A 14455-nucleotide genomic window follows, 5' to 3' on the forward strand; every position below is an offset into this window, starting at 1 on the left:
GGCTCTCACAGACCTGTAACTTCTTCTTTAAGAGTCTCCTCTTTCCTCCACTCATTACCTGTAGTAATGGCACCTGTTTAAACTTGTTATCAGTATAAAAAGACACCTGTGCACACCCTCAAACAGTCTGACTCCAAACTCCACTATGGTGAAGACCAAAGAGCTGTCAAAGGACACCAGAAACAAAATTGTAGCCCTGCACCAGGCTGGGAAGACTGAATCTGCAATAGCCAACCAGCTTGGAGTGAAGAAATCAACAGTGGGAGCAATAATTAGAAAATGAAAGACATACAAGACCACTGATAATCTCCCTCGATCTGGGGCTCCACGCAAAATCCCACCCCGTGGGGTCAGAATGATCACAAGAACGGTGAGCAAAAATCCCAGAACCACGCGGGGGGACCTAGTGAATGAACTGCAGAGAGCTGGGACCAATGTAACAAGGCCTACCATAAGTAACACACTACGCCACCATGGACTCAGATCCTGCAGTGCCAGACGTGTCCCATTGCTTAAGCCAGTACATGTCCGGGTCCGTCTGAAGTTTGCTAGAGAGCATTTGGATGATCCAGAGGAGTTTTGGGAGAATGTCCTATGGTCTGATAAAACCAAACTGGAACTGTTTGGTAAAAACACAACTTGTCGTGTTTGGAGGAAAAAGAATACTGAGTTGCATCCATCAAACACCATACCTACTGTAAAGCATAGTGGTGGAAACATCATGCTTTGGGGCTGTTTCTCTGCAAAGGGGCCAGGACGACTGATCTGGGTACATGAAAGAATGAATGGGGCCATGTATCGTGAGATTTTGAGTGCAAACCTCCTTCCATCAGCAAGGGCATTGAAGATGAAACGTGGCTGGGTCTTTCAACATGACAATGATCCAAAGCACACCGCCAGGGCAACGAAGGAGTGGCTTCGTAAGAAGCATTTCAAGGTCCTGGAGTGGCCTAGCCAGTTTCCAGATCTCAACCCTATAGAAAACCTTTGGAGGGAGTTGAAAGTCCGTGTTGCCAAGCGAAAAGCCAAAAACATCACTGCTCTAGAGGAGATCTGCATGGAGGAATGGGCCAACATACCAACAACAGTGTGTGGCAACCTTGTGAAGACTTACAGAAAACGTTTGACCTCTGTCATTGCCAACAAAGGATATATTACAAAGTATTGAGATGAATCTTTGTTTCTGACCAAATACTTATTGTCCACCATAATATGCAAATAAAATGTTAAAAAAACAGACAATGTGATTTTCTGGATTTTTTTTTCTCAGTTTGTCTCCCATAGTTGAGGTTTACCTATGATGTAAATTACAGACGCCTCTCATTTTTTTAAGTGGTGGAACTTGCACTATTGCTGACTGACTAAATACTTTTTTGCCCCACTGTATATACAAAATCTGTCCTATTTTTTGATAATCTCCTGCCGCTGCAACAATAACAGGACCAAAAATATATGGACTGGTCGATAATTAGCATAAACATGAGAAGGGGATGTGGAAACCACAAACATAAATGCGACCCAGTAAGTCCATTAATGCAAAAATAATACTTTATTATAACATCAAATTCAATACAGGTACGACAAGGACGGAAAACACACAATGCAGCCACTGTGAAATTCGTGCGGCTACTGTATTATAACGCAGATGCCTCAGCCCAAGTAGCAAACAGGCAAATATCAACGTGAATAATCTTAGAACTATGATATAAATCTAATTACAAGGAGCCACCACATACATTGCATTAACTTATCCAATCTTGGATGTATGTAGAAGTCTCAATTATTTTTGCCACATGGGCACAAATTATGGCTAACCGGAGCCAGATGGGATCACTTGTATGGAACACGGCAAGAAATAATGCCTAGGTATATATGCCGAATAATAGGTGCCAAGCTGTAAATAGTTACCTCAAGTGAGTGGCATAAAGTGTGCTACCAGTGCTGGCGCGTCGCCCCAACGCATATTTCAAATGTCCTTCATCAGGGTCAATGACAAATGAACACCACCGGAGATATAAATATCTTACCGGACTGGTTGTGGCAGGGCTGCAGACCAGAAGTGACGCATCCACTGCCATAGCAACCCGGGACTCAAGGCAGCATCGACGTCATGCATAGGAGGAGCCCAGTTTAGACACCATGGCAACTGCCCACACATATAGAAGCCAAAAGCAGCCCAGAGTCATGGGGCAGGGATGTGTGCAGACCCGCAGTGATGTCACAGGAAAAGCCAAGTATCACGGTCAGCTGCAGCCGCAGATGCGGCCCAGCCCATAGACGCCCCCAAGCCAACCAACCTCAGAAGGCATGGGGAGCGCGTCCCCCGGGGACACAATACGGACCCTTTGTACCGCTGAGGGGGACCTGGGCCTACCCGATCTAGGGGAGGGCAGAGACCGGGGTTCCGTGGCAGCTGAGCATGTGGACAAAGAAAGAGACACGTAAGACTTGATTACACCGCACAACTTCAGGTATAGAGAAAGTAAAGTTTACTAAAGTAAAGTCACACAGTACATAAACAAAACATGACAATGTCAGGCTCCCGATTCCACACCTCCAGATGGGTACCACCCAGTGGACCCCAAGGCACCAACGGATCACCGAGGCACACATAGGTGGGACATCAGGACCCAGGCAGGACATCAGGGTACAAACAGGACATCAGGATTCAGGAAAGACATCTGGGACACTGGCATGGCAGCCCAGGTCATCAGCTGGGACACTGGTGTTCATACATGCTCAGCTGAGTCCGATTTCAAGAGACTGAAAGTCACTTGGCGTGGGGCTCCAGATGCAGAGGGATTCCAGGAACATAATCACAGCAGACAGGTTCAGACAGGTTCAGGTACAGGACAGGTACAGGATCAAGGATTCGGGCCTGGATATACCGCCTCCAGGACAGGCGCCAGAACAAGACAAAACAGGAATCAAGGCAAGGACTTTGGTACCAAAACATAGACAGGACAGGTGCAAAAACACAAACACACATAGCAAAGTTCAGGAGCTTTGTGAGTAGCTCAGGCCCCGCCCATGGGGCAAGGGAACTTTATATAGGAGCTGCCCCTCAGCAATTGGCTGGGGACAGCATTTGAAGTACACATCCTCACCCTGATAAAAGCAGGGGAGGTGTGGCCGAACACGCCCTAAGCACAAACAGAAACCATTACAGCACAATCAGTGCAGGAACTTAGGCTAAGGGCACCTGGCTGTGACTGCAAGCACTGACCCACGTGGAAAGTCATGCACCAGCTGCAAATGACCTCACAACCCGCGGACAGCTTCTACAGCAGCAACCAAAGACCGCACATGCGGATGGTCAAGCAATAGAAAAGACCTAGCTACCCATATACAGCTGCGCAGCAGAGCAGGGAACTGAGAAGGCTCCATCCAGGTAACAGCCAACAGTATCCCAGCTCAAATTAAGAGGGAATAGAGTAAAGGGTTAAAGCAAACATATGCATTGTTATGCCGAAAACCAGAAACAGACAGAACGGCATGACACCAAGTCTTGTATGAGATATAGTATAACATTATGCTGTTATGGTGATCCTAACCAAGGTAGAAGTTACGTCTGCATCTTAAAATGAACATGGCAGTACGCTGACCATAAGTTCAGCCACATGTTGTAATATTTGCTGCCAAAGTAGCATCATATGATCGGCTATGTGTGGCAACAGCTGTTGATATAATGGATATGTACCACCAATTATTGGAGAACTGCATGTAATTTAGTATGCCTAACACAATGGTGTCCCCTATTGGCCACCATAACGGATAGGATCCTACTTCCAACTATAGCTACACATAAAAAGACTTCTATATACATCAAATGCCTGGCTACATTAACCAACTAAAACTAGATGCACATGATGTAGTTAGATAGTCACCTCGCCACCATTAGATAATTCTGTGACTATCAAACAAGAGGTTATAACAGTAATGGATTCCCATACATATAAAACATCACATTATATAAATATGCCTTGATTAACAATATTCATAAACTAACCATAATCACCCTTAACCCCTGGTATGTAAACGGCACCCAACCCACTCCCTAGATGGTACATATCTATATCTCTATAAAGACATTCGAGTATATCCTATATAACAATATAACATTGTGGGCTTAATGGAAGATCCTAATCAAAGTTACGGTAGCTCTTGAACTCGACATCCCAGTCCGGAGGAAATAATGGAATCAACAAACCCGAAATAGAAAACACGATTATAGATATACCTAAAATATAAAAGAAAAAATTAAGATTGTATTAAGAACTGGTTAAAATCAATGCAGCGTGAGTGCCAATGGGTGTATCTACACACAGCTGGCTGCAATCACAGAAATGAGGCAAAGTAGAAATTTTCGTTTAGGCCGTTTGGATGGACCGTGTTAAGAGTCCAAATCCAGCGTGCCTCCAATTGAGCCAGACGTTGGGTGTTCTTTCCACCACGTATCCCTTCTTCCAACATGCCGATGCCCTTAACCCTAAAACCCTTGCTATCCCTTTGATGGTGTAGTTTGAAGTGTTTGGGCATAGTTTTTAGTGTGGAAATGTCATCTTCTTTCGCTGCGGCCTGAATTCTCAGCACGTGCTCCCTGAACCGGACCTTCATTTGGCGTGTAGTGAGTCCTATATAGATCAGGGAGCACTGGCAAGTGGCAAAATAGATCACGTTTCTACAATGCTTTGCAAAAGTATTCGGCTCCCTAGAACTTTTCAACCTTTTCCCACATATCATGCTTTCAAACATAAAGATACCAAATGTAAATTTTTGGTGAAGAATCATCAACAAGTGGAACACAATTGTGAAGTTGAACGAAATTTATTGGATGTCTAAAATGTTTGTGGAAATTCAAAAAGTGAAAAGTGGGGCGTGCAATATTATTCGGCCCCTTTAACTTAATACTTTGTTGCGCCACCTTTTGCTGCGATTACAGCTGCAAGTCGCTTGGGGTATGTCTCTATCAGTTTTGTACATCTGAGTTCCAGTGAGCCGAATACTTTCGCAAGGCACTGTAGATGTACAAGTAATACATTTCCATATCTTATAGTTTTTAGTCCCTAGGGAATCCATAAATGAATCTCCCCGATCTATATTTGTACATGCCGCAAGTAGAACATCCACCCCTAATTTGCTTAATATTTAGGAATGTTAGTGGGGGGTCACTGACATAATGGCTCCGTGTTATATGTTCACAAAGGTTTAAAGAGCGAAGATAGGTCATGAGTGGCTTATCTGGTAGTAGTTTTGCAATAATGGGATCTGTCTTCAAAATTGGCCATGATTAACAGAGTGCCTTTCTCACCCTCTCTGCTTGAGAATGAAAGTTGGTAATAAATCTGATTAGTTCAGATTTATTCGTATTTGTATCAGTTTGATATAGCAACCTATTCCTAGGGCTATATTTGGCCTGATTGTATGCTTTTTTGATTGTCCGATGACTATATCCTCGCTCCAGAAACCTTTTCAAATCTTTGGCCTGTTCCCCATAGTCTTTATCCGTCGAACATATGCGACATAGACGAAGAAACTGGCCTGTTGGTACTGATCTTACCATGTGTAAGGTAGGAGGAGGAAGCATGCAGCAACATGTTCGTGGAAGTTGTTTTTCTATAAATCCCTGTCTGCACTACCCCCATGGAGTCTCTCTTTAAAGTAACGTCCAGAATCTCAATTTTGTTCTGGTCATATGTAAATGTCGGGCGTATGTTCTGGTCATTACTGTTCAATTCCTGCATGAAATTCTAAGGTGAATCAGAGGTGTCCTGCCAGATCATGAGGATGTCGTCTATGTCAGGGGTGTCAAACTGCATTCCTCGAGGGCTGCAAACAGGTCATGTTTTCAGGATTTCCTTGCATTGCACAGGTGATAATTTAATCACCTGCAGAGAATGATTCCAGCACCTTGTGCAATGCTAAGGAAATCCTGAAAACATGACCAGTTTGCAACCCTCGAGGAATGCAGTTTGACACCCCTGGTCTATGTACTGCGTCCAGAGTAGGATGCGGTCCATAGACCCCCGCACATCTGACAGGACGAGGTCCCTCTCCCACAGCCCCAGGAACAGATTGGCATAGGGGGTGCAAAGGCCGCTCCCATGGCTGTTCCCTGGAGCTGTAGGAGGAAGGTTCCCTTGAAAACAAAGACATTATGGGTCAATGTAAAATCTAATAGTTCTAGTATGAGAGCCCTCATACCTACAGAGATGTTAGATGTTCCCAGGAAGAACTCGATGGCCCGTAGGCCATCACAGTGTCTTATACTGGTGTACAGCGACTTGACGTCAGCTGTTACAAGCATAGTATCAGCATCAAGGGATAGACCATCCACTTTCTGCAATAATTGATTAGTATCCTTGAGGAAAGATGGCAATTCCTCAACCAAGGGTTGCAACATGGAGTCTATCCACCGGTTGACGTCCTCCAACTAACCCGAGATAATGGGGTGACCTGGTGGAATATTTGTATTTTTGTGAATCTTAGGGAGGAGGTAGAACGTGGGTGTCGTGGACAGTGTCTCCATTCAGTGATAACAAGGGCAACTATTTTGGCATTACTCATCCCCACATAGCACAAAATGTACCACAATTTTAGCAGTTACAGTACTTCTATTTGTTTGGCCTCTATTTCAACCAATAGCCAAGCCCTTGAGGGGCATCTCCTAATTTTCTAAATATATCAGAAACATTAAAAATCACTGGCTATTGTGCATGGACACTAGGCATTTGTCAAACAGAGCAGACTATGTAACCAAATGAACCCATGTCTAACATTTACCTTCTGATGTTAAAATACAGTCTTGACATTATCACTTAGGAGTGCACAGTTTTTCATATCTGGTTATCATGAACTTTGAGCACATCATCAACCATTCGAGATATGCCGTATATGATATGGGCTGGAAATGAGTGTTGACTAGTGTTGAGCGATACCTTCCGATATCGGAAAGTATCGGTATCGGTTTGGATCGGCCGATATTCAAAAAATATCGGATATCGCCGATACCGATACCCGATCCCAATGCAAGTCAATGGGACCAAAATATCGGAATTAAAATAAACCCTTTCTTTCCTTGTAGGTTCATTCTACATGAAGGAAAACAACTAAGAATAATGTAGGATGTATGGGGGAGGTGGCGGAGACATTAAAGGCAATGAGGATTAGTCCAATCAAATAGAATAGCATGATTTTTTTTTTTTTTAAAGACGTTCGGATTGAAAAAGATATTGACTATGTAAATTTTTTTTATTTTGTCAGATATTGATGTTTCACTATTCCACGACCTTCCCCTTCTTTTTTTTCCTTTTCCCACACTTTCATCTTCATCATCATCAGCATCTTTGACATCAACTTCTTCACCTTATTCATCTTCTTCTTCATCTTCTACCTATATTTTTTTTTTTATTACATTCTTCATATTCATTTTCTTCAACTATTATTATTCTTCCTATTCTACATATTCTTTTTATTCCACTGTTATTATTCTTCCTATTCTACTTCTTCATCATATTCTCATTTGTGACAGGCATTCCCGTAGTTGTTATCTATAAAAGTTGGAAGATTACACCTTCCGTTCTGCCAGTCACAAAAGTTACATTTGTCCGCGTTCAGTTTGGCCTGCAGCATCAGGCTTTATCCAGGGGCACCATGAGGAGGAACGGACTCACCCCCATACACTGCTTAGTCTTCTTCTGCATATAATTTAGATAATATCTTTTGCTCTGATATTAAGTCTTATGCTTAATGTTCTTCTGCTCTTTGTTCTGCAGCCTCTTGTTCTTCTGCTTCTCGGTCTTCCATGTTGTCGTCTCCAGGGTCGTCGTCTCCAGTGTCGTCATCTCCGCCGTCATCGTCTCAGCCGTCGTCGTCTCCGCCGTCGTCGTCTCCGCCGTCGTCGTCGTCGTCATCGGGGTGGTCTTCCGGGTCGTCGTCATCGGGGTGGTCTTCCGGAATCGTCGACGTTAGGGTCTTCAACTTGGAAATGTAGCAGAAGGTACAAGAAGGCTGAGAAAATGCCAAGAACCAGCTGATGGAACTGGAACTCGGATGGCTACCCGAAGGTTCAAGAGCCTATGGAACTACCGAGGACCAGCTGACGTTACTGGAACCCGGTTACTAAGCAGGAGGTACCCGTGCTAAAAAGCACTACCAAGGACCGCCTGACGTTGGCGAAACTCGGATACCCAGAAGGAGGCACCTAAGCCAAAGGCTCTGCCCGGAACCAGCTGACGTTACTGGAACCAGGATGGGGAGCAGAAGGTCCAAGAGCCAATGGAACTACCGAGGACCAGCTGACGTTACTGGAACCCGGTTACTAAGCAGGAGGTACCCGTGCCTGAAAGCACTACCAAGGACCACCTGACGTTGGTGGAACTTGGATACCCAGAAGGAGGCACCTAAGCCAAAGGCTCTGCCCGGAACCAGCTGACGGTACTGGAACCAGGATGGGTAGCCGAAGGTCCAAGAGCCAATGGAACTACCGAGGACCAGCTGACGTTACTGGAACCCGGTTACTAAGCAGGAGGTACCCGTGCCTGAAAGCACTACCAAGGACCACCTGACGTTGGTGGAACTTGGATACCCAGAAGGAGGCACCTAAGCCAAAGGCTCTGCCCGGAACCAGCTGACGGTACTGGAACCAGGATGGGTAGCCGAAGGTCCAAGAGCCAATGGAACTACCGAGGACCAGCTGACGTTACTGGAACCCGGTTACTAAGCAGGAGGTACCCGTGCCTGAAAGCACTACCAAGGACCACCTGACGTTGGTGGAACTTGGATACCCAGAAGGAGGCACCTAAGCCAAAGGCTCTGCCCGGAACCAGCTGACGGTACTGGAACCAGGATGGGGAGCAGAAGGTACAAGAGCAAAAGACACTGCCGAGAACCAGCTGACGGTGCTGGAACCAGGTGGTGGACCCGAAGGCCCACAGGAGAGGAGAGAACAGCTAGGCCGCGAGGCAGCCGCAGTTACCGAACCCCAACAGTCCTACAGGGGGAGCTGGGCCTACTGGCACTACAGAACCAGCCTTGACTACCAGTTCACGCAGCCCACATAGGAAGCTCCTAAACTGGAGGCACCCTGGAGTTGGCTAACCCGACCGCACCACGACGAGGCAAGCATAGGTGTCTCAGTGAGCTTGACACAACCCGGAAACAGCTGACGGTGCTGAAACCAGGTTTGGCACGAGGGAGTACCTGTGACAAAAACACTGCCGAGAACCAGCTGGCGGTGCTGGAACCCGGATGCGTTGCCCCAGTGTGCAAGAGCCAATGGCACGACCGAGGACTAGCTGACGGTGCTGGAACCCGGTTACTAAGCTGTAGGTGCCCGCGCTTAAAAGCACTACCAAGGACCGCCTGGCGTTGGCGGAACTCGGATACCCAGGAGGAGGCACCTAAGCCAAAGGCTCGGCCCGGAACCAGCTGACGGTGCTGGAACCAGGTGGTGGACCCGAAGGCCCACAGGAGAGGAGAGAACAGCTAGGCCGCGAGGCAGCCGCAGTTACCGAACCCCAACAGTCCTACAGGGGGAGCTGGGCCTACTGGCACTACAGAACCAGCCTTGACTACCAGTTCACGCAGCCCACATAGGAAGCTCCTAAACTGGAGGCACTCTGGAGTTGGCTAACCCGACCGCACCACGACGAGGCAAGCATAGGTGTCTCAGTGAGCTTGACACAACCCGGAAACAGCTGACGGTGCTGAAACCAGGTTTGGCACGAGGGAGTACCTGTGACAAAAACACTGCCGAGAACCAGCTGGCGGTGCTGGAACCCGGATGCGTTGCCCCAGTGTGCAAGAGCCAATGGCACGACCGAGGACTAGCTGACGGTGCTGGAACCCGGTTACTAAGCTGTAGGTGCCCGCGCTTAAAAGCACTACCAAGGACCGCCTGGCGTTGGCGGAACTCGGATACCCAGGAGGAGGCACCTAAGCCAAAGGCTCGGCCCGGAACCAGCTGACGGTGCTGGAACCAGGTGGTGGACCCCAAGGCCCACAGGAGAGGAGAGAACAGCTAGGCCGCGAGGCAGCCGCAGTTACCGAACCCCAACAGTCCTACAGGGGGAGCTGGGCCTACTGGCACTACAGAACCAGCCTTGACTACCAGTTCACGCAGCCCACATAGGAAGCTCCTAAACTGGAGGCACCCTGGAGTTGGCTAACCCGACCGCACCACGACGAGGCAAGCATAGGTGTCTCAGTGAGCTTGACACAACCCGGAAACAGCTGACGGTGCTGAAACCAGGTTTGGCACGAGGGAGTACCTGTGACAAAAACACTGCCGAGAACCAGCTGGCGGTGCTGGAACCCGGATGCGTTGCCCCAGTGTGCAAGAGCCAATGGCACGACCGAGGACTAGCTGACGGTGCTGGAACCCGGTTACTAAGCTGTAGGTGCCCGCGCTTAAAAGCACTACCAAGGACCGCCTGGCATTGGCGGAACTCGGATACCCAGGAGGAGGCACCTAAGCCAAAGGCTCGGCCCGGAACCAGCTGACGGTGCTGGAACCAGGTGGTGGACCCCAAGGCCCACAGGAGAGGAGAGAACAGCTAGGCCGCGAGGCAGCCGCAGTTACCGAACCCCAACAGTCCTACAGGGGGAGCTGGGCCTACTGGCACTACAGAACCAGCCTTGACTACCAGTTCACGCAGCCCACATAGGAAGCTCCTAAACTGGAGGCACCCTGGAGTTGGCTAACTCGACCGCACCACGACGGGGCAAGCATAGGCGTCTCAGTGAAGTTGACACAACCCGGAAACAGCTGACGGTGCTGAAACCAGGTTTGGCACGAGGGAGTACCTGTGACAAAAACACTGCCGAGAACCAGCTGGCGGTGCTGGAACCCGGATGCGTTGCCCCAGTGTGCAAGAGCCAATGGCACGACCGAGGACTAGCTGACGGTGCTGGAACCCGGTTACTAAGCTGTAGGTGCCCGCACTTAAAAGCACTACCAAGGACCGCCTGGCGTTGGCGGAACTCGGATACCCAGGAGGAGGCACCTAAGCCAAAGGCTCGGCCCGGAACCAGCTGACGGTGCTGGAACCAGGTGGTGGACCCCAAGGCCCACAGGAGAGGAGAGAACAGCTAGGCCGCGAGGCAGCCGCAGTTACCGAACCCCAACAGTCCTACAGGGGGAGCTGGGCCTACTGGCACTACAGAACCAGCCTTGACTACCAGTTCACGCAGCCCACATAGGAAGCTCCTAAACTGGAGGCACCCTGGAGTTGGCTAACTCGACCGCACCACGACGGGGCAAGCATAGGCGTCTCAGTGAAGTTGACACAACCCGGAAACAGCTGACGGTGCTGAAACCAGGCTTGGCACGAGGGAGTACCTGTGACAAGAACACTGCCGAGAACCAGCTGGCGGTGCTGGAACCCGGATGCGTTGCCTTGCCTATTAAAGATTGTCTTCCTAGAGCCCCAACTAGCGGTGTTGGAGCAAAGGGTAAGCAGGGGGAGATGAGTGTAGGCCGAAGCCTGCACTGGAGGCAGCTTTGTGTCTGCGTTGCGTTTGCAGGACACTTTGCCGGCTACACACTGGGGGAACAGCTGGCGTTGCTGAACCCCACTAACACAATGGCGTGTGTTTTTCTCTGTGCAGCTAGCACTTGCGGGCAAAAACTAGCGATGTTAGAGCCCGTGTTGAAGCAGGAGGAGGAGAGGAGCAGAGTGTAGGCCGAAGCCTAGTTGAACCAATTTCAAAGGAAACCTTTAACCCCCCCCTCAGGTGTTACAAAGTACAAGAGACACACCTTGTGCAGTATTAATGCTGCACAAGTTAAAGGTTGCTCTATTAATTTGTCTACTTGCACACGCTGAATGAAAGACATACACAATTTACCCCATTCTACAGTCAAACTGTAGTGGATGCGTGACTTGGTTTTTTGATGAGACGCAGCACAGGTGTCCAAAATAACGCCTTGGTGCTTGGCACAGCTTCCTGAGCGTTGTTATTTGCTGTACAGGAGTCTGCGCTCTTGTGTTATCCCTTGGCAATGCCCTGTTAGCGCTGCCCATCTTATGACATCATTTCATGTTGGCCGGTGCGGTTAACGATGGCCATAAATCCCAGACCCACAGTGTCTTTTCATAAAGCCACACTGCGGTGCTGGGATTCGTGGCCTTGAGCAGTAAATATTTTGGCCGCTCACACACGTCCTTACACCTGCTTCAGACTGGGCGGCCTCTGCTGATCCCTTCTCGCATGCCGCGGCCATGAGGCTGCACAGTCTGAAGAAGGCGGAAGGAGATGAGTTAAGACAGGCGAAGATATGCACTGCTCGTGCCCATCAATCACACCCTCGCAGTCAAACTAATTAAGACAACGAGGAGCATTTTATTCAGGCAGGGCGGACGAACAGGCGCAAGTAGCCAACCAATGATGTCAGAAGACGGGAAGCGCTACCAAGGGGGGTGCTGCGTATCATTAGAAAGGAAAGTCACACCTCAGGGACAGTGGAATGGTCTCAAAGAGACACATTTTGTACGTGTTGAGTTCCACGTGGGCAAGGAGAAAACATCAGCCACCTTGTACAAATGCAGCAGTACTGCTGTACAAGGTGGCTGTTATACATAGAAACACCTGTGGGTGGGGGGCAGGCTCCCTTCAATTTCAGTTCATGTGCCTGCGTGGCGTTTGCAGGTCACGTTGCAAGCTACACAGCAGGGGAACAGCTGGCGTTGCTGAACCCCACTAACACATTGGCTGGTGTTTTTCTCTGTGCAGCTAGCATTTCTGGGCAAAAACTAGCGGTGTTTGAGCCCAGGGTCAGCAGGAGGAGGAGGAGAGGAGCAAAGTGTAGGCCGAAGCCTGCACTGGTGGCAGCTTTTGGTCGGTTGTGCCAGCGTGGCTTGTGCTGGACACGATGCCGGCTACATAGCGGGGGAACAGCTGGCGTTGCTGAATCCCACTAACACATTGGCTGGTGTTTTTCTCTGTGCAGCTAGCATTTCCGGGCAAAAACTAGCGTTGTTAGAGCCCAGGGTCAGCAGGAGGAGGAGAGGAGCAGAGTGTAGGCCGAAGCCTAGTTGAACCAATTTCAAAGGTTACCTTTAACCCCCCCTCAGGTGTTACAAAGTACAAGAGCCACTCCTTCTGCAGCATTAATGCTGCACAAGTAAAAGGTTGCTCTATTAATTTGTCTACTTGCACAAGCTGAATGCAACACGTAGACTATTTAGCCCATTATACTGTTAATCAGTAGTGGAGGCGTGACTTGTCTTTTTAAAGAAAAGCAGCACAGGTGTCGAAAACAACACCTTTTTGCATGGGCGCAGCTTCCTGAGCGTTGTTAGTTGCTGTACAGGAGTCTGCGCTCTTGTGATCCTTTGGCCATGCGCTGTGAGCGCTTCCTGTCTTATGACCTCATTTCATGTTGGCCGTTGCGGTTAGCGATGGACATGAATCCCAGACCCACAGTGTGTTTTTAAAAAATCACACTGCGGTGCTGGGATTCGTGCCCTGGTGCACTAAATATGTTTGCCGCTCACACATGTCCTTACACCTGCTTCAGACTGGGCGGCCTCATCTGATCCCTTATCGCCTGCCGCGGCCATGAGGACACCCAGTCTGAAGAAGGCGGAAGGAGATGAGTGAACACAGGCAAACATATGCACTGCACATGCCCATCAATCACACCCTCGCTGTCCAAAAAAATAAGACACCGAGGGGCGTTGTTTCCAGCAGGGGAGATGCACAGGCGCAGCCAGCTAACCAATGATGTCAAAAGACGGGCAGCGCTAACAAGGGTGGTGCTGCGTGTCATTACAAAGGAAAGTCACACCTCAGGGACATTGTAATGGTCTCTAATGAGACACATTTTGTACGTGTTGAGTTCCACATGGGCAAGGAGAAAAAGTCAGCCACCTTGTACAAATGCAGCAGTACTGCTGTACAAGGTGGCTGTTATACATAGAAACACCTGGGGGTGGGGGGCAGGCTCCCTTCAATTTCAGTTCATGTGCCTGCGTGGCGTTTGCAGGTCACGTTGCAAGCTACACAACAGGGGAACAGCTGGCGTTGCTGAACCCCACTGACACATTGACTGGTGTTTTTCTCTGTGCAGATTGCATGTCCGGGCAAAAACTAGCGGTGTTAGAGCCCAGGGTCAGCAGGAGGAGGAGGAGAGGAGCAAAGTGTAGGCCGAAGCCTGCACTGGTGGCAGCTTTTGGTCGGTTGTGCCAGCGTGGCTTGTGCTGGACACGATGCCGGCTACACAGCGGGGGAACAGCTGGCGGTGCTGAACCCCACTAACACATTGGCTGGTGTTTTTCTCTGTGCAGCTAGCATTTCCGGGCAAAAACTAGCGGTGTTTGAGCCCAGGGTCAGCAGGAGGAGTAGAGGAGCAGAGTGTAGGCCGAAGCCTAGTTGAACCAATTTCAAAGGTTACCTTTAACCCCCCCCTCAGGTGTTGCAAGGTACAAGAGCCACACCTTGAACAGCATTA

At 49.0% G+C, this 14455-nt stretch overlaps 1 long non-coding RNA gene across 1 annotated transcript in view; it reads right to left on the bottom strand.

The window, feature by feature from the left end:
* Positions 1-1530: 1530 nt before the first annotated feature.
* The window catches only part of LOC138670860 (uncharacterized), a 58062-nt gene continuing 45137 nt past the window's right edge, over positions 1531-14455 (bottom strand). The window contains exon 5 of the long non-coding RNA XR_011319384.1: positions 1531-4240. This is a non-coding gene — a long non-coding RNA (uncharacterized lncRNA). The remainder of the gene's footprint in view (positions 4241-14455) is intronic.

This window comes from Ranitomeya imitator, chromosome 3, assembly GCF_032444005.1.
Source record: "Ranitomeya imitator isolate aRanImi1 chromosome 3, aRanImi1.pri, whole genome shotgun sequence".
NCBI lineage: Eukaryota > Metazoa > Chordata > Amphibia > Anura > Dendrobatidae > Ranitomeya > Ranitomeya imitator.